Source organism: Zingiber officinale, chromosome 8B, assembly GCF_018446385.1.
Source record: "Zingiber officinale cultivar Zhangliang chromosome 8B, Zo_v1.1, whole genome shotgun sequence".
Classification (NCBI taxonomy): Eukaryota; Viridiplantae; Streptophyta; class Magnoliopsida; order Zingiberales; family Zingiberaceae; genus Zingiber; species Zingiber officinale.
The window spans coordinates 79,928,330-79,949,523 of record NC_056001.1 but is presented as its reverse complement, the minus strand read 5'-3'; positions in this window follow the sequence as shown (position 1 = coordinate 79,949,523).

Here is a 21,194-nt window from a genome sequence, read left to right as displayed (position 1 = left end):
AAATTATTCTAGGTGTACCTTATGGATGATGAGAAGGAAAGGGCATCAACTTTAGAAACGTTCATGAATCTCGCCTCTATTTATATCCACACTGAGATCTTCAAGACAACTCAGGTGACCAACAAGATTCGCCTCAAATTTGTTACTAGCCAAGCATGGAGGAGATGTGATACAAGAGGAGAAGAAGAAGCGAAGAAGCTTTGGAAGAAAAATCTCCCTTGGCTTCTTGGTGGCTGGCGACAAGGAGAGAGAGGGTGGCTTGGATTTTCTAAAAACCTAAACCAATGAACCTACGTTGATATGTTTCTTCTCATAGAGGAGTATTTATAAATATCTACATGACTTGGGGAGCAAGTCATCTCCTCAACCCAATAAGCAAAACCAAACCAATCCATTACCATTAAGAATAAGTTTGTTTCAAAACCAAACCATCTTGGTTCATAATTAAACCAAACCTATTTGATTTATTATTAAACCAAGTTGTTTCATAACTAAACTAAACCCTTTTTGGTTTATTATCAAACCATTATGAAACTATATCATCTACAATAGTCATTTCTCATCCACACTTCTATTTTGACAAATATCTTTCAATATTTGTCTTTTTTTTCCAACTAAACATCTTATCTCTTGATATCATAATCAAATTTTCAAACTTATTTTACATCTTTTAGATACTCATAGTGCATGTGACCTAATAAGTTCTTGGTTTATTATGGTCATTCATAATTAACTATTTAATTATGGATCAATCATGAGTGACACCTAATAGTACATCATGATTCTCAATTAATCAAAAAATCATAGTTGAGACATGGTCTACGTGTTTGTCCCCACTAGTGTAACGCCCGCCCCTCCTGCTAGTATGGCGGAGTTACTTTACTACTTGCGGAAACATACATGCATATTAAAATTCCTTTCTAAAGTAAAAACAACGGAACATTAACATAAATAAACTTAGTTCATGTCAACATAAAAAAGATAACATAAGCAGGTCTTTTATTTGTCTTAGCCGAGCCACCACCACACACATCTTTTGCCTCTCCTACGACTCCCCTAGTTCATCCATTCTTTGCCTTTATCTGCGGTACAAGGAAAGTAAGCTATAAGCACACAGTCTTAGTAAGATCCTTTCTACTCACAAAAACCATATATCATAGCATAATCACATAAGCATATAACAATGGAAACATAATCATCTAACATCATATTGTGAAAACATAGCATCATAACATATTATCTCATAAAGAACATCATGCTATATCATATCATAAATCATAAGAGCATCATGTCATATAAATCATAAGGGCATAGCATATCATAAAGAAATATCATGATGTATCATATCATCAATAAAAAAACATCATGTCATATAAATAATAAAAGCATATCATATCATAAATCATAATAGCATCATGTCATATAAATCATAAAGGCATAGCATATCATATCATAAATCATATCATGCAAGATGTCTTTTAAAACATGTGTTATGTCATATGCAAGATGTCTTTAAACATATCATATAGTACTTGAACATAATATCATCATGAGGGTCCGGCTTGTACCACATACATACATACATAAATGTGTGCAATCCCTAGGACAGGGTAGCTAGCCCCGAACCTACTAGGGAACTAGGTCCGTACTATGACCGTCGACCTAGGGGCGTACTAAGGAGCTCATCCCTTTTTACTAGACCCGTTCATAGTCCGTCGGCCTAGGGGCGCTTATGGAGCCCATCCTTGGTACAAGCCATACAAAGTAAAATATCATATCATGGTTCATGTCATAACATAGCATATCATATCTTGTCATATCGTGAAGAGTGCTCTTAGTCCCCAAGGGGAAGCAACTCTTAGGCCTTCACTTGTCATATCATAGAGAGTGCTCTTAATCCCAACAAATAGGGAAGCAACTCTTAGGCCTTTACTTATCATATCATAAAGCATGCATACTTGAGCACATAGCACATTATAAGAGACATTATCATGCGTGGATCATAAGCATACATAAATGGGCATATTACTTGTCATATCATAAAGCATGCATACTTGAGCATATAGCACATCATAAGAGATATTATCATGCATGGTTCATAGGTATAAATAAACACATCACTTATCATAAAAAGACATAATCATGCATGGAATCATTAAATAACATCTCTTAATTCATAACGTAGCATGTGAGGCACATCTAGGCTTCTAATCCCATCATGGACGAAAGTTCAAAGAGTATGCACTTAAACTCTAAACAACATACAAGCATAAGAATCTCATGTTAACTTCATATCATATCATAAGGAAAGTCATAAGCATGTTAATCCAATTTTTAAGCTTCCCTAGGTCTCTAATTCTTTCATGGCCGAAAGTCTATGAAGAAGGGAATTAAGCTCTAACAACATACAAGCATAAGAATCTCATGATAACTTCATATCATATCATAAGGAAAGTCATAAGCATGTTAATCCAATTTTTAAGCTTTCCTAGGTCTTGATCCTTATCATGGCCGAAAGTTCATGAAGTAGGAAAATAAACTCTAAGCAACATACAAGCATAAATATCAAGCTAACTTCATATCATATCATAAGGGAATTCATGAGCATGCTAGATTTAATTTAAAGCTTCCTTGGACCCTAAATTTGATCATGGCCGAAAGTTCATGAAGAAGAAAATCAAGCTCTAACAACATATAAGCATGAATATCTAGCTAACTCCATATCATATCATAAAGGAAATCATGAGCATGCTAGATTTAGTTTAAAGCTTCCTTAGACACTAAAATTCACCATGGCCGAACCATAAAGAAACATGTGTCTAGATTTCAAGCAACATCAAAACATGATAACCCTAAGTTAGCTTTATATCATATCCTAAGAAGAGTCATGAACATGTTAGACTAAGTTTTGAGCTCTCCTAGGTCTTTCATTCACATCATGACCGAAACCCTATAGTCTAATACCACTAGGTTCCAACAACATAAAAGCATGCAAACACTTAGAATCTTTCATACCATTTCATAAAGAAGGTCATGAGCATGATAACCTAAATTTTTAACCTCTCCTAATCCATTATTTCAAGTCTTGGCCGAACACCTTATGAGTATACCATTAAGTTTTAAGCAACATATAAGCATAAGAACACCAAACCAATCTCTTATCATAGCATACATACCATAAGGACATAGTGAACATGGTTAGTTTAGGTCTTAAGCTTTCCTAGGTCTTTCATCTACACTTGGCCGAAAGTTCAAAATCATAGATCTAGGTTTTAAGTAAGCATACAACATAAGAACATTAACTAGCTTCCTATACTAGGGTACTTATCATAAGAACATAATGAACATGCTTATTTAGGTCTTGAACTTCCCTAAACCTTTTATTCATGTCTTGGCCGAACACCTTAGGAGCATGAAATTAAGTTTTAAGCAACATACAAGCATAAATATCACCAAACCAATCTCCTATCATAGCATACATATCATAGGGACATAGTGAACATGGTTAGTTTAGGTCTTAAGCTTTCCTAGGTCTTTCATCTACACTTGGACGAAAGTTCAACATTGTGACCCTAGGTTTCAAGCATTCTAATCTTATGGAAAACATAAACAACTTGTACCACAGGTGAGGGGATACTTACATCCTTTCACTTGTTGTTCCTAAAGAAAGTGGTACCCTTGTGAGGAGGAAGAAGGAGCTTCTCTTCCTAGTTCTCCCTTTTGTTTTCTCTTTCTTGTAAGGAGTAAACCTTGAGACTCCTTCTTAGGAATTAGTTTTATTAGAGAGAAAACCTTAGCTTGGAATTTGGAAATGAGGGAGAGAGAGCTCTATGTCTCGGTGGAGAAGGAAGAAGGAGAAAGAAGGAGGAGGAAGAAGAAGGAGGAAAATTAACAAAACCTTTTCTTTCCCTTCTCTTCACTCATTCTTATTTATTCCCAATGAGGAAAAAGTGTCCCAATTCATCCCCTTGTCTTCTCCATCTTCTCCCCTCTTCATTCCCACGAAAATAGCAAAGGGAGGAGAAAGACAACTTGTCTTTCTCTTTTCCTTGCTTCTTTTCTTAACCAAGAGAAAGAGGAGAATAGCTACTTGACTTTCTCTTGTTCCCTTACTTAATCATACTCTCACTTTTAACTACAATTCCCACTCTTTACAAATCATAAGTCATTCATGGTTCTAGTGGTTATCATGTACTAATTTAACTCTATCATTTGTGGGAGGTTCAAGGTTCAAACCATAACCTCTCTTTCTTTTTATTTCATTTTGGTTTCTATTTCCATTTCCTTTTATAAAGAATTTACCCATATGTATAGCTTATCATTTCGTGGTTGTTACAGTACCCCATACCTCATAGAAAGTTCGTCCTCAAACTTAAAATAGCTCCAGATACTTCCATTTCATATCGTCTTCTCGTTCCCAAGTGGCTTCTTCGAATCGTTGATTTTGCCACAGGACCTTTACTAAGGGTACTTCTTTGTTCCTTAGTCTTTTGACATCTCGATCTAATATCTGAACCGGTCGGCTCTCATAAGTTAGGTCCTCTTGCACTTGTACTGTCCGTGGTTCGATCACTTGGTCCATGCATGGAATACATTTCTTTAGCATCAAAACATGGAACACGTTGTGGATGGCTGGCATCTCCTAAGGCAGCTCGATTTCATAAGCTACCTTGCCAATTCTTTTCAGAACTTGATATGGTCCCACATAGCGCGGGCTTAGCTTTCCCTTCTTACCAAACCTCATTACTCCTTTCATAGGAGCTACCTTGAGGAATACTGAGTCTCCGACACTGAATTTCAATGGCCTTCGTCGCTTATCCGCGTAATTCTTCTGTCGACTCTGAGCAGTTTCTATTCTTTGACGGATGTTTTGTATAGCACGGGTGGTGTTATCGATGAACTCTATTTGGAATCCTATCTCTTTCTTTTCACTGCCTTCATACCAACATATAGGGGATCTACATTTCCTCCCGTACAGAGCCTCGTAGGGCGCCATTCCAATAGTAGCTTGGTTACTATTGTTGTAGGCGAATTCCACTAAGCATAAATATCGGCACCAGCTTCCTTTGAAGTCTAAGGCGCAAGCCCGTAACATGTCTTCTAGTACTTGGTTCACCCTTTCTGTTTGTCCGCCAGTCTGAGGGTGGAAGGCAGTACTGTACAATAGCTTTGTGCCAAGAGCCTTCTGAACACATTCCCAAAAATGTGAAATAAAGCGACCATCTCTGTCAGAAATGATGGTCTTAGGAATCCCATGTAATTTAATAATTTCCTTGACATATAATTGAGCCAGTTGCTCAATTGAATAAGTCATCTTGATTGCTAGAAAATGGGTGGATTTGGTTAATCTATCCACGATTACCCATATAGCGTCATAGTCGTTCGTTGTCTTAGGTAATCCTGAAATAAAGTCCATAGAGATATCTCCCATTTCCATTCTGAAATTTGGACTGACTGCAGTAATCCTTCAGGCCTCTGGTGTTCTACTTTAACCCTCTGACAGGTCAGGCAGGTACTGACGTACTGAGCCACATCTCTTTTCATACCGGACCACCAGAATTTCTTTTTCAAATCTTGGTACATTTTGGTGGATCCCGAATGCATTGCATAGGGCGTTGTGTGGGCTTCTTCTAGTATCTTCTTTCGCAACTCCTGGTCGTTGGGAACACATAAACGATCCTTGAGGTACAATATTCCACTGTCTGTGATACGGAATCCGTCATTCTCTCCCTCAAATACTTCTTGCTTTATCCTCTGGATGCTTAGGTCACGAGTTTGCTTCTCCAATACATCATCGAATAGCGTCGGTGCTATAGTCAGGGTAGAGAGTTGTCCGGTCACATCTTCAGCCCCTTAGCACCAATTTTCCCTGGGTTCCCCAATGAACTCGAATATCGGTTCATCTACAGGTCAGAAAATCACTTTTCTTTGACGGCACTCGATTGAAGCGCCGTACTTGTTCAGGAAATCCATGCCCAATATACTGTCATAATCTTGCATGTCAAGCACTATCAGATCACAGTAGAGTTCTTTGTCTACGATTCTGATGGGTGCGGCTCGCAGCATAAGAGTAGATGGCATTACTTCTCCCGAAGGTAGGGTTGTTAAGAATTTTCCTTTTAAAGCTTGTGGTGGTATCTCTAACTTCTTCATGAAGGGTGTAGAGACAAACGCGTGTGTCGCCCCAGTATCAAATAACACATTAGCATACTGACTGAATATAGGCAGCTGACCTGTGATAATTGTAGAGGCACTCGCCACATCATCCTTGGTAAGAGAGAAAACCCTGGCGTTCGTCGTAGCTGGCGGGGCTTCCAACCTCCCTTGGCGAATCGGAGTTCCTTCAATGGCAGTCTGCATCAGGTGTAGCTGTGAGGGGGTACTCCTGTTCTGGTTATACTGCTGGGATGGTGTCTGGGACTGGGTAGGGCAGTCTCTGGCCATATGTCCTTCCCGTCTGCAACTACACTTTCTCGTACCTTTGTGGCATACTCCGGAATGCTGCTTCCCACAAATGGTACACTGAGGGTACTTAGGTTGCTTATTTGCTGGTCCTCCTTTAGTGTTGTTCCATTGTTTCCTTTTTCCATTAGAGTTTCCTTTCCAGCTCATTTTGGTACCCTGAGGTTTCTGTCCTTCCGTCTGTGCCTGATTCTTATTCTCGTTCATCGCCTTCTGATAATGTTCGGTGATCAGGGCACTGCTGACCAGTTCTTCTGTAGTCTGCGGTCTATTAATTCTGTCGGCCACATTAAATGCTATCTCGGGTCGGAGCATTTTCAACATCAGTCTAACCCTTTCTCTTTCCGTGCTGACTAACTCTGGGCAGAGGCGTGCAAGACGGTTGAAGCGCTTCACTGCTTCATTCACTGATAAGTCACCTTGCCGAAACTCGGTGAACTAGTTGTAATGTCAGTTTGTTACTTACATATGGAAGAATTCCTCGAAGAACTCTGCCTCGAAGTCCATCCAGTTCATCAGATTAACTTGTCTCTTAGCCTTAACTCTTTCCCACCACATTCTTGCGTCTCCGGAAAAATAGAATGACACGCATTTGACCTTTTCCGATACGGGCCAGTCTAGCAATTCCACAATACTTTCCACCGTCTTGAACTAGGCTTGGGCGTCCCATGGCTCACAAGTACCCGAGAAGTTCTCCGGCTTCAGCCTTAGTCACTGTATCAAGTAGGTCTCCTGTCAGACCACTGGGGCAGGGGCTACCGGTGGTACTGCTGCAGCTATTGGTATGACGGGCACTGCATTCTGATTTGCTGGTAGGGTGATAGGGTTTCCTTGCTGATTCACTAGAGCAGTGATTACTTGTTGTTGTTCCGTGATCTGACGCTGGAGATCTGTGACTACCTGGGTCAGATCTGGTGGGGTCACTGTCTCATCGACTCTGTTACCGCGTCTTCTAGCCATATCTATTTTCATAAATAACAATAAGGCTAGCATAAGTCTAGAGTCATCCCTATTTATATTTGTGCACATTAAATATTGCTTATCATACATAAAGGAAATCCATATCAGTCATACTTAGATTCATGGATACTAAAACATTTCCTATCATACATAAATAGACTAGAGTAAGTACAGAAAGTCTTACTTGGAGCGGCAGGATGGAGGCTTGATGTGTGTGTAGTGGGAAGGCTAACCTGGCTCTGATACCAACTTGTAACGCCCGCCCCTCCTGCTATTAGGGCGGGGTTACTTTACTACTTACGGAAACATACATGCATATTAAAATTCCTTTCTAAAATAAAAACAGCAGAACATTAACATAAATAAACTTAGTTCATGTCAACATAAAAAAAATAACATAAGCAGGTCTTTTATTTGTCTTAGCCGAGCCACCACCACACACATCTTTTGCCTCTCCTGCGGCTCCCCTAGTCCATCCAATCTTTGCCTTTATCTGCGGTACAAAGAAAGTAAGCTATAAGCACACAGGCTTAGTAAGATCCTTTCCTACTCACAAAAATCATATATCATAGCATAATCACATAAGCATATAAAAATGGAAACATAATAATCTAACATCATATTGTGAAAACATAGCATCATAACATATTATCTCATAAAGAACATCATGCTATATCATATCATAAATCATAAAAGCATCATGTCATATAAATCATAAGGGCATAGCATATCATAAAGAAATATCATTATGTATTATATCATCAATAAAAAAATATCATGTTATATAAATCATAAAAGCATATCATATCATAAATCATAATAGCATCATGTCATATAAATCATAAAGGCATAGCATATCATATCATAAATCATATCATGCAAGATGTCTTTTAAAACATGTGTTATGTCATATGCAAGATGTCTTTAAACATATCATATAGTACTTGAACATAATATCATCATGAGGGCCCGGCTTGTACCACATACATACATAAATGCGCAATCCCTAGGACAGGGTAGCTAGCCCCAAACCTACTAGGGAACTAGGTCCGTACTATGACCGTCGACCTAGGGGCGTACTAAGGAGCCCATCCCTTTTTACTAGACCCGTTCATAGTCCGTCGGCCTAGGGGCGCTTATGGAGCCCATCCTTGGTACAAGCCATACAAAGTAAAATATCATATCATGGTTCATGTCATAACATAGCATATCATATCTTGTCATATCGTGAAGAGTGCTCTTAGTCCCCAAGGGGAAGCAACTCTTAGGCCTTCACTTGTCATATCATAGAGAGTGCTCTTAATCCCAACAAATAGGGAAGCAACTCTTAGGCCTTTACTTATCATATCATAAAGCATGCATACTTGAGCACATAGCACATTATAAGAGACATTATCATGCGTGGATCATAAGCATACATAAATGGGCATATTACTTGTCATATCATAAAGCATGCATACTTGAGCATATAGCACATCATAAGAGATATTATCATGCATGGTTCATAGGTATAAATGAACACATCACTTATCATAAAAAGACATAATCATGCATGGAATCATTAAATAACATCTCTTAATTCATAACGTAGCATGTGAGGCACATCTAGGCTTCTAATCCCATCATGGCCGAAAGTTCAAAGAGTATGAATTTAAACTCTAAACAACATACAAGCATAAGAATCTCATGTTAACTTCATATCATATCATAAGGAAAGTCATAAGCATGTTAATCCAATTTTTAAGCTTCCCTAGGTCTCTAATTCTTTCATGGCTAAAAGTCCATGAAGAAGGGAATTAAGCTCTAACAACATACAAGCATAAGAATCTCATGTTAACTTCATATCATATCATAAGGAAAGTCATAAGCATGTTAATCTAATTTTTAAGCTTTCCTAGGTCTTGATCCTTATCATGGCCGAAAGTTCATGAAGTAGGAAAATAAACTCTAAGCAACATACAAGCATAAATATCAAGCTAACTTCATATCATATCATAAGGGAATTCATGAGCATGCTAGATTAATTTAATTTTAAGCTTCCTTGGACCCTAAATTTGATCATGGCCGAAAGTTCATGAAGAAGATAATCAAGCTTTAACAACATATAAGCATGAATATCTAGCTGACTCCATATCATATCATAAAGGAAATCATGAGCATGCTAGATTTAGTTTAAAGCTTCCTTAGACACTAAAATTCATCATGGCCGAACCATAAAGAAACATGTGTCTAGATTTCAAGCAACATCAAAACGTGATAACCCTAAGTTAGCTTTATATCATATCCTAAGAAGAGTCATGAACATGTTAGACTAAGTTTTGAGCTCTCCTAGGTCTTTCATTCACATCATGACCGAAACCCTATAGTGTAATACCACTAGGTTCCAACAACATACAAGCATGCAAACACTTAGAATCTTTCATACCATTTCATAAAGAAGGTCATGAGCATGATAACCTAAATTTCTAACCTCTCCTAATCCATTATTTCAAGTCTTGGCAGAACACCTTATGAGTATAACATTAAGTTTTAAGCAACGTACAAGCATAAGAACATCAAACCAATCTCTTATCATAGCATACATATCATAAGGACATAGTGAACATGGTTAGTTTAGGTCTTAAGCTTTCCTAGGTCTTTCATCTACACTTGGCCGAAAGTTCAAAATCATAGATCTAGGTTTTAAGTAAGCATACAACATAAGAACATTAACTAGCTTCCTATACTAGGGTACTTATCATAAGAACATAATGAACATGCTTATTTAGGTCTTGAACTTCCCTAAACCTTTTATTCATGTCTTGGCCGAACACCTTAGGAGCATGAAATTAAGTTTTAAGCAACATACAAGCATAAATATCACCAAACCAATCTCCTATCATAGCATACATATCATAGGGACATAGTGAACATGGTTAGTTTAGGTCTTAAGCTTTCCTAGGTCTTTCATCTACACTTGGCCAAAATTCAACATTGTGACCCTAGGTTTCAAGCATTCTAATCTTATGGAAAACATAAACAACTTGTACCACAGGTGAGGGGATACTTACATCCTTTCACTTGTTGTTCCTAAAGAAAGTGGTACCCTTGTGAGGAGGAAGAAGGAGCTTCTCTTCCTAGTTCTCCCTTTTGTTTTCTCTTTCTTGTATGGAGTAAACCTTGAGACTCCTTCTTAGGAATTAGTTTTCTTAGAGAGAAAACCTTAGCTTGGATTTTGGAAATGAGGGAGAGAGAGCTCTATGTCTCGGTGGAGAAGGAAGAAGGAGAAAGAAGGAGGAGGAAGAAGAAGGAGGAAAATTAACAAAACCTTTTCTTTCCCTTCTCTTCACTCATTCTTATTTATTCCCAATGAGGAAAAAGTGTCCCAATTCATCCCCTTGTCTTCTCCATCTTCTCCCCTCTTCATTCCCACGAAAATAGCAAAGGGAGGAGAAAGACAACTTGTCTTTCTCTTTTCCTTGCTTCTTTTCTTAACCAAGAGAAAGAGGAGAATAGCTACTTGACTTTCTCTTGTTCCCTTACTTAATCATACTCTCACTTTTAACTACAATTCCCACTCTTTACAAATCATAAGTCATTCATGGTTCTACTGGTTATCATGTACTAATTTAACTCTATCATTTGTGGGAGGTTTAAAGTTCAAACCTTAACCTCTCTTTCTTTTTATTTCATTTTGGTTTCTATTTCCATTTTCCTTTTATAAAGAATTTACCCATATGTATAGCTTATCATTTCGTGGGTGTTACAACTAGGCTGAGTATGTCACACCTAGCCTAAGTAATATTTACTTGTCTTGTGGACTTATGGATTCAAATTACTCGAAATATATGTTTAAGAGTCTCATACTCTTAACATGTGATGCTTTGTAAAGGCTTTGAGTTACAACTCTAACAAGTGGCCATAGGGAATACATCTCCCCGCAGGGAGCGGTAAATCCTCTGTGGGTTATCCAAATATCTTGAAGAACTTCAACTTATACCCAATCATCTCGGGTCCACATCTCCAAGGAGATGCTTTACATAAGATATCAAACTATAAGTTTCCTTGACCAAGGTGACTTGAATACGTCAAGTCTAAGGAAACTTACACTCGAGCTATATGAAGTCTTATAACAGGTCACTCTAATGAACTAGTTACCATAACTAGCATCCACATTTTACTCTCGACATCCCAATGTCTCCAGCTAGTGAGTAACAACTTCTTGGTAATACCAAGGAATAACCCATACTAGTCTCGCAGAATTGATGATGTCAAGATACATCAATTCATTGACTAGGGAATATTCCAATACTTTCATAATTATATATGTAGAGATGCTCACATGTTGTGATCCAATCACAAATTCTCTCACGCTATGAATCATATTGCGGGCATTCAGTAAGGAGTTTAAGGACCATTCAAATACATAAATAATATGCACTCAAATAGTGAATCTTTATTTATCAAAATAAATAGTATGAATTATAAGGTGATTGTCTTAGGACACCTCTCAAACAAAACATACTCCCACTTGGCCTAATGTCAATCCCTATGGTGTCCAATATCGTACACTTAGACGTGACTCTCAAACTTACGTTGTAGTAGAGCCTTTGTTAAAGGATACACTAGATTCCTTTTAGTAAAAATTTTCTCGAGTTGTATTTCTTTCATGTTGATGATCTCCCTGCCAGATGATAGTGGCGAAGTATATGTTTAGATCGCTGATGAGAACTTGGTTTGTTTTCTTGCACAATGGCTCTAACGTTGTCGCATTAGGCTGTTAATGCTTCAACAATGGTCGGAACCACCCTAGTTAATTGATGAACTTCCTTATCCAAACCACTTTCTTTGCTGCTTCTGAAGCTGTAATGTATTCCACCTCACAGGTAGAATCTGCTACGGTGCCTTACTTAGAACTCTTCCAACTAACTGAGCCTTCATTCAAAGTGAATATGTATCAAGATTGGGACTTGGGTTCATCCTTGTTTGTTTATAAGTTGACATCTGTATACCCACGTATAACTATATCACCATCTCCATATATCAAGAACATATCCTCAGTTCTTATCAAATACTTAAGGATTGTCTTGATAGTCACCTAATGATGCATTCCTGGATCTGACTAGTGTCTACTCATGGCACTCAGAACTTATGATATGACGAGCCGAGTACATAACATAGCATATATGATAGATCCTATCATAGATCTATAAGGAATCTTATTCATGCAAATCCTCTTACCTTCTGTACAGGGGCACATAGATTTTAAAAGGTGAATTCCATGTCTCATGGGTATAAAACCTTTCTTGGATTCATATATGCTAAATCGTTTTAACACTCTATCAATATATATAGACCGTGAAAGAACAAACAACCTTTTTGATCTATCTTTATAGATCTTCATCCCAAGGATGTAAGTTGCTTCTCCAATATCTTCCATGGAGGACATCTTGGACAACCAAATTTTAACTAATTGTAGAACTGACATGTTGTTTCATATAAGTAATATATCATCAACATATAATATTAGAAATACGACTACACTCCCACTAACCTTCTGGTATATACAAGATTCATCAGACTTTTGTGAGAAATTAAACTTTTTGATTGTTTCATCAAAATGGATGTTCCAACTCCAGGATGCGTGTTTCAATCCATAAATGGATTATTGAAGCATGCATACTTTATTTTTATCAACAGATGTGAAACCCTCGGGTTGTATAATATATACGTCCTCAAGTAGGTTTTAATTAAGAAAATCTATTTTCACATTCATCTATCATATCTTACAATCATAATGAGTTGATATGGTTAAGAGTGTCAGAATAGATTTAAGAATAGCTACTGGTGAGAAGGTTTCTGTTACTCAAACGCAAGTGCATGGTTTCATCATCAGCAATAAAAGATTATCAATCCCACAGGGACTGGTTATAAGCACAAGAGACGTCTAACGTAGAATTAGCTAAACAATTAATAAGGTAGGGAATGTACTAAGTAAGCAACTAGAAAATAGAAATAGGAAAGTAAATGAAGTATTTGGTTTTGTGAGTGTTCTAGGAATTCGGTCTCATTATGATATTCATTGATGTAGCATGGTTCTCCAATTCATATCCTCAATTGACATGCATTTGTAGGAAGTTATCGGGTTTCTCCTGCAGAATACAATCAGCAAGGGACTTTGATCTACACCTCTAGCGATTAGATAGTTATGATCCCTATGAAATTCGTTAGCGGAATAGTTTGTCACCAACGCCCCTCGATCATACAACATAGAAACATATTACCACTCAATCCACATAAAGGTGTAGGAACTAAACACATTCAACTATCCCACCTCTATATAGAGACTAGCTTTACCTTTCAAGGTGACCCCCTAGACATCCGTTAGCGAGGCAACCTGTCACTAGCTCCCCTCGGTCATACGATCTAGGGTATCCCTCTACGAGATCCACAAGCATCACAAACATTCAATCAAACATGGTAATTAGGTCTAAAAACAAGAATCCACACAAGATCAAATAGATACAAAACATACCAACATCAGCTAGATAGGAAATTGGCATATCCATGAGATCTTACATTAAATCACACCACAAATACTCCCTTAATCCTAGAATAATGAATCTACTCCATAGTACAAAGATAGAGATCCAAAGACAAGGAGATTACAAACATTTCAACCCCAATCGAGAAGAGAGAATAGAAATGCTTATATAGAGATGATGAGTGATCTTCGGAACCAATCCTTAGCTTCTGGAGTCGATAAAAAGATGGAGATGGTCTTGGATCGCTGGATCAAGGCCGGAGAAGGTGAAGAATAGCCCCAAATTGGATCTCCCCAAAGGGAGAGCCTCCTCCTTTAAAAGAGGAAGAAACCTCCTTATATAGAGCAAGGCATGGGCACCACACGACCCGTGCCACGGTCATGTGGCCTTCACACGGCCTCACCCGTTCTGCTCTTGGCTAGGGTCACACGATCGTGTGGCCTTCCCACGGTCGTGTCCTACTTTGTCTCTGGATGGCTTACACGGTCGTGTGGCTCATACGGCCTATCCAATCTTAGCCTCTAGAAATCTTGCACGGCTGTGTGGCACACATAGTCTGGAAGTATTGCATGGTCATGTAGATCTACACGGTCGTGTTCTGGATATGCTGCTGGGGTGACATGTGTTGGGTTTTTCGGGCAGCAAAAACCGCTTTTTGCATTGCGAAAACCCCGAAATTCCCATGCCACGGATTCGTGCGAAGAAATAAAATTTCATATACATGTTTTCTAAGCCTAGATCTACTTTGGATCAGCAAGATAAAGAGGTTACCCTTGATGTGAAGCCCTTCACTTAATCTCGCTCGTCCAAGGTTCGCCGGATCTTGAGAGTATCAAAGTAGATACTCCTCTATGTGTATCCACACAAGCAAGAGATGGAGAGAAACCACTAGGATGTGCTAGCACCCTTGATGGTCACGGCAAGGAGGAGGAGAGGGAGAGAAGAAAGCTTGAGGAAGAAGATGGAGGTTTCAAAAACAAAATGAAAACTCCCTAGATCATTAAGTGGCCGGCCACTTTCATGAGAGGCTTTTAAACCCCATGGAATATCAAGAGTCAAGGCTCTTGATCTCCCTCATGAGGTGGCACACACATGTGCTAGCTTTGATGATGTGGCATATCACCATTAGCCACTTAATGCCAACCCACCAATGAGGTGGTAAATAGTCAAGTCAAACTTGACCCTTCATCTTCCTCGCAAGTCAAGTCAAACTTGACCACTTCTCTACCTTGGTTGATCTAATCTAACCATTGGTTCAAGTCAATTTTAATTTAATGAATCTCTATTCATTGAATTAAATTAATTAAATGAGTCTAAGTCCAAATTAGACTCACTTAACACATGAACCAAATTAAGTCCAACTCAATTAGCTCAATTTGGATTACTCTTAATCCAATTTGGTTCATCACATGAACCTAATCCTTTAGGTTCATCAAATGAACATAATCTCCATCTAATTGCCCTTTGTGTGTGACCTTATAGGTTCTTATAACGTTGGCAATACTCCTAAACCCATTTAGAATCATAAGTAATGAGCGGTATCTAGCAACACATCATTACTACCCAAGTTATAAGAATGTTGAGATCCAACATCACCTTGTGACTACTAATTATGACTCTCACTACAAGAAAATTGGGATTCTACAACACTTAAACGACAACGCTTTTTATAAAAAACGTTGTCTATTTTTTTTAACAACGCTTTTAGTGAAAAGCGTTGTCTATTTCATTATTTTCTTATTAATAGACAATGTTTTCTAAAAACCGTTGTCTATTAGTGATTTTTACGGGTCAAAGACAACGCTTCATAAAAAGCGTTGTCTATTAGACTTTTTTTTAGTATCTACGACAACGTTTTTTATAAAGTGTTGTCTATTGTTAAGTTCTCATCTAAATCTTGATTAATACAAAACCGTTGGATCTATGATAGAAAACCGAACCCTTCTCCCAACTCCTATCTTCCGATCGTTTTTGATCCCGAACCCTTCTCCCAACTCCTCATCTCACGCGGCCTTCTCCATCCAACTCCTCTCCGGCAAACCCCTCTCTAGCGAACCCCTCTCCGCGAACCACTCCTCCGAACTCCTCTCCATCAAGACCACACCTTCGTCAAGCGGCAGATCCCGGTGCTGAGGCGATCGACCATGACAGATCGACCTATCTCTTCGCCTCCTTTGCCCCCGACGTTGAGGCAGTGTAACCACAGCAGATCCCGTTATCTTTTGGTATGCTACTATAACCCCAATGATTCCTTGTCCTAGTACCTTTTAAGTTGTTCCTCCAAGACTTGAAACTCCTTGTGAGAGTGATTTCATCTGGTATGCTACAGCAAACCCAATGATAATAAGACAGTCTGCTTTCGGTAGCTTCCTTATGAGAATATGAGACCTTTTGTGAAAGGCTGAGATCTGTCTCAAGCTCCCTTCTTCCGTCCTGATTCAATTTCCTTGTTGTTGTCCTTTGTCTTGCCATTGCATTCGAGTCGCCGTAGAGGATGTCGGGAGCTGGAAATGAGGAAGACAAGAAGCCGGCGGATCAGGCGGCGCACATCAATCTCAAGGTCAAGGGGCAGGTTTGCTACCACTTCTCTACTTGCTCTCCACGTGTGTGTTTTTCTTTGGTTATCTATGTGTTGAGAATCGACTGTGGTGTTTAGTCCCTCGATCGGAGGTGGAGTATAAAGCGCCTTGATGTGAAAGTTACTTTCTGATGATTCAAGTCGCTCATAGTAGCGAATGAAGATTGTCATTTTGCCTCTGTATAGTAATCCTGTTCTCTCTCTTTTTTGGTCTACCTCTTGCGAATTGTAATAGCAGTTTTACATATGATGCATGATTGTTGTAAATCTATTAAAATTTTGGATGATAGTGATTTTCTAGCTATCTTTGGATATAGGGTTCTATATCATGAGCCTATATAGGCTTTGAGTTCTAATTAACCAAGTAGGTTTGGATGACGGGTTTACCCTTTTGAGCTTTCCCTCTCTTCTCTAATTCGTGGCATGTATTAGCGATTAGTCGATCCTTTCTATTGTCTCTATTTCACTTCAATCCTATTTCTCTTTGCTTTCTCATGTTCATTATTATTCCTCTATCCAGACTATTAGTGCAGTGGAGTTTAGCCTTTGTGTCAATCCATCAACGTTATTATTGTTTCTCCCTTTGCCATGATTTCTAGCTTTGTCTAACTTGATTTGACGTACGATTTTCATTGTTACTTTGCTTTTCAGTTGTTGGTATTCTGAAACCTTTGTTTTTGTGTTCATTATTTGAAGCATGCTAAGTATCTCCATGATTCAAAGCACTGTTCGTTAACATTTGGATTAGCTGGTGATTTTAGAAAAAAAAAAAAATCAAAATTCACAATCAATTATTTGAATTTCATACTTAATCAACTAGTAACTTCATATAAATAATTGTTGCCTCACTCATTAAACAAATCTAAGTATATCTAGAGTAGCTTGTACTAGCGCCTAGTGCCCTAGGCATTATGTACCTTGGCACCTTAGAGTGTCTTGCACTTTCTTCAATAATAGTTTAAGCGTGATTTTCTTGTAGCCTGAAAACAATTTGTCCCACTGCAAAGTTTGTATTTCTTACATTGGTGCATTACTCTCCAAAGTCTATATAAAAAAATTTATTTTGATAAAAAGTTATTAACATATATAACTAAGTAGTATATTAGTTGCCCTATCCAATAAAACACTCCACATGAAAAATATGTCAACCATACAAGGTAACACAATGTGTAACCATATATACTAGTCATCAGTATAACAGATCATCTGAACATGCATCACCTAAATGTTTTAGGTTAACATTTAGAATTGATCACATTATACATTAGTTTATAAAATTGTTATACACTTAGAAAAGTAGTACTTTTTAGTTAGGAATAGCTGCGTTAAATCCCTTATTTGATAACAGATAATGCTAAAGGTTTTTATTTGGTTTGGCTCAACTAAAAATGAACCACAATTTTAGTTTTTGGGTCTTTGCAAACAACTTTGGAAGTAAACCATGAAGAAGGAATCACATATGTATGTGCTGTGGTTCTCTGCGTAGCACTGATCATATTTATCAATTAATCCAATTTCTTTAATCACTACAAATGACACTAGAAACAAGTTACTTCTGTTGACACTCAGTGTCAGGTTTTAGATTTGGCTTCTTTTAGTTTAAAAGGGCCACAACTTTTAAATGCCCATGCCACTACGACAAGGAGAAACAAAATTGAAGGTTGACAGAAGTCATTAGATGAGCTGTTTGAGTAAGATTATGGTAAGACGTTTCACAGCTGCAAAATCATGAGCCTTAACTTTGCGAGCTGTATGCTATCTGCACCCTTTCTATTATCTTCAAGATTTTTTTTAATCAATTTCAAACAATAATTCTGATGGTACCCGGATTCTTCCCAACAAAGTAGCTTGGGTAAGTCAAAATCTTCTGCTTTTTACTGATCTAATCAGGGACTATAAAGATATGCTGTCATATTTTTCAGCACATAAAAATCTTCATTCAATTCTATGCCTGTGTCAACTATAGCTTTTGCTTGATTTAACCTATGCCAAAGCGAGCATGATAGACAATTATTCCTCTCTCAATCTTTGTTTGAGAAAGAAATAAACATTTCATGATTCAGGTGGATAGTTTAAGAGGTGGGTTATTTTTTACATTTTGATCCCAAGCTTAGAATAGGTTTTATGGGACCATCATATTATGCTATTGAAATGCTGGGCGAGTAATTGAATAGTTAAAATCATTGAAAGAATAACCGGATGCATCAGTTCTTATTAGATATTATGATCTGAATAAATATGAATAATTGTGTGATTCCCTTAAGCCTGAATTTTATATATCTATGATGCCAAATACTGTATGCATTTTAGAATGGAGAAATACTGTATGCATTTAGTAATTGATGAGAAATTGCTCATATTCTAAACGTTTCATTTTAGCTTTCTTTCTGCAAATACTGTATGCATTTTAGAATGGAGAAATGGCAAGCTTTCGCTGCATATTAGAAACTGCACAGTTTGAAGAATGCAGTTTAGAAACTACATGCATTTTAGAGTGCAATTTGAAGAAACATTGTCTTTCTGCAAGCCAAGATTTCTTTCTGCAAGCTTTATTTCTGCAGTTTGAAGAAACGTTACATTTCTGCAACAATAATGCTTTTTCATTTCTTTCTTTCTTTCTGCAGTTTGAAGAAACGTTGCTTTATTTCTTTCTGCAAGCATTTCATTTCTGAGTAATGAGTTTTAGTTCATTTATAGAAAATAGCTAGTAGAAGTAATTTTTTGGTTCAAACTATTGACTGTAACTTTTTGTTTATATTTTAGGCCAACTGTTCAATCTGTATAAAGCTCACAAAGATCCTACTGCTACTGTACTGTTTATTCCTGTAATAGATTGAGAAAGACAAGCTACTTCTTCAGTATTGTGCTAGTAACTACTGTACTATTTTGTCTCGTTCTTAAGCCGATAAAAATTTTTGAGTGTAGCTAGTAGAAGTAAACAGATTGTTGGCTTCAAGGTCAGCTAGTTATTTTGTGCACTTTTGTTTTAAATGTGAATATCACTATCTACTTTGAAACAGAATTAGTGTTAATTTTGATATTTACTAGCTTCTCATGTAATTAAATACCAATATTACTTCAATGTCAGAATTATATTATTTTGGTATGAGTTTGAAATCATTAGCTGAGTTGATTATATGTAAAATTCGAATCTAGACATGGTAAAACAAAAATAATACTTTCGTAAATATAAAAATAATGATTTTTAAATAATTTTTTTAATATTTTTTTCTTTAAAACGACAACGCTTTTAAAGCGTTGCAAAAAGTGTTGTCTTTGGAAAAAAACAACAACACTTTTAAAGCGTTGTAATAATGTTGTCTTTGCAAAACATGACTACGCTTTTAAAGCATTGCAAAAGCGTTGTCTTTTCTACCAAAAACAATGCTTTAAAAGCGTTGCAAAAACGTTGTCTTTGCATAAATCGACAACGCTTTTAAAGCGTTGCAAAAGCCTTGTCTTCGCTACAAACGACAACGCTTTAAAAGCGTTGTCGTTGAGCAGACTTTTAACAATAGTGCCTTTAACAACGCTTTTTCAGGCACAAAGACAACGCTTTAAAAGCGTTGTCTATTAGCTTTTTTCTTGTAGTGTCTTCACAATATATGACAAGTGTCCTTCTATCCTTGACATCTAGATTGATCAATGTGAGGCATAGACCGTGTCATCCTCTAATCAATCTAATCTTGAACTCCAAGTAGACTCACTCAATCAAATGAGCTCAACATCTCATATTGACTCATTTGGACATGATCATGCACTTAGTGGTCTCACTCTATCAAGAATATCGATGTCACTCCCGTCATATAAGAGGGATAGATCCCATCTACATCACTCACATCCCTCCGCATAATTTGTTATAGACCCAGTAATCGCCTTTATAGTCCACCCAGTTACGGGTGACGTTTGACGAAGCCAAAGTACGTAACTCCTTATGTAGGGATCCATGGTGCCTTCAGGTCCAAGAACTAATAGTCATAGTAATAGCCACATGAGAAAGTATATGACACTCATATAACGATCCATGATACTTTCTCATGGCGGGTCATTCAGTATACATTCTCCAATGCATACCCATGTGTCAACTTGATATCTCTATATCCATGACTTGTGAGATCAAGTCATCGAGTTGACCTACATGCTAGTCTCGTCACATTAACATTGTCCCTGAATGTTAATACTTGACTAGGAATGATTAAGAGTAGTGTTCCCTATATCATCTCACTATCGATTCAACCAATTGATTGATAAAGGTAAGAACCTTCTACTCAAGGACGCTATTATACTTAGTTATTTGGCACCAATAAAAGTAAGTATAATAACCAAAAACAAATGCCTTTATTTATATATACAAGAATATGATACAACTGTTAGTTAGAGCCCTAGAGCCAATCATTTGATGATTGTATGGACTCATGTATATCATATTCATGTATATATATTAAGGCATTTGGTTTTTGGTTATTATGCTTATTTGTATTAGTGCCAGATAAAATAAGTATAGTAACGTCCTAGAGTAGAAGGTTCATACCTATATCAATCGATTAGTTGAATCGATAGTGAGATGATATAGGGAACACTACTCTAAATCATTCCTAGTCGAGTATTAACATTCAGGGACAATGTTAATGCAATAAGACTAGCATGTAGGTCAGCTCGATGACTTGATC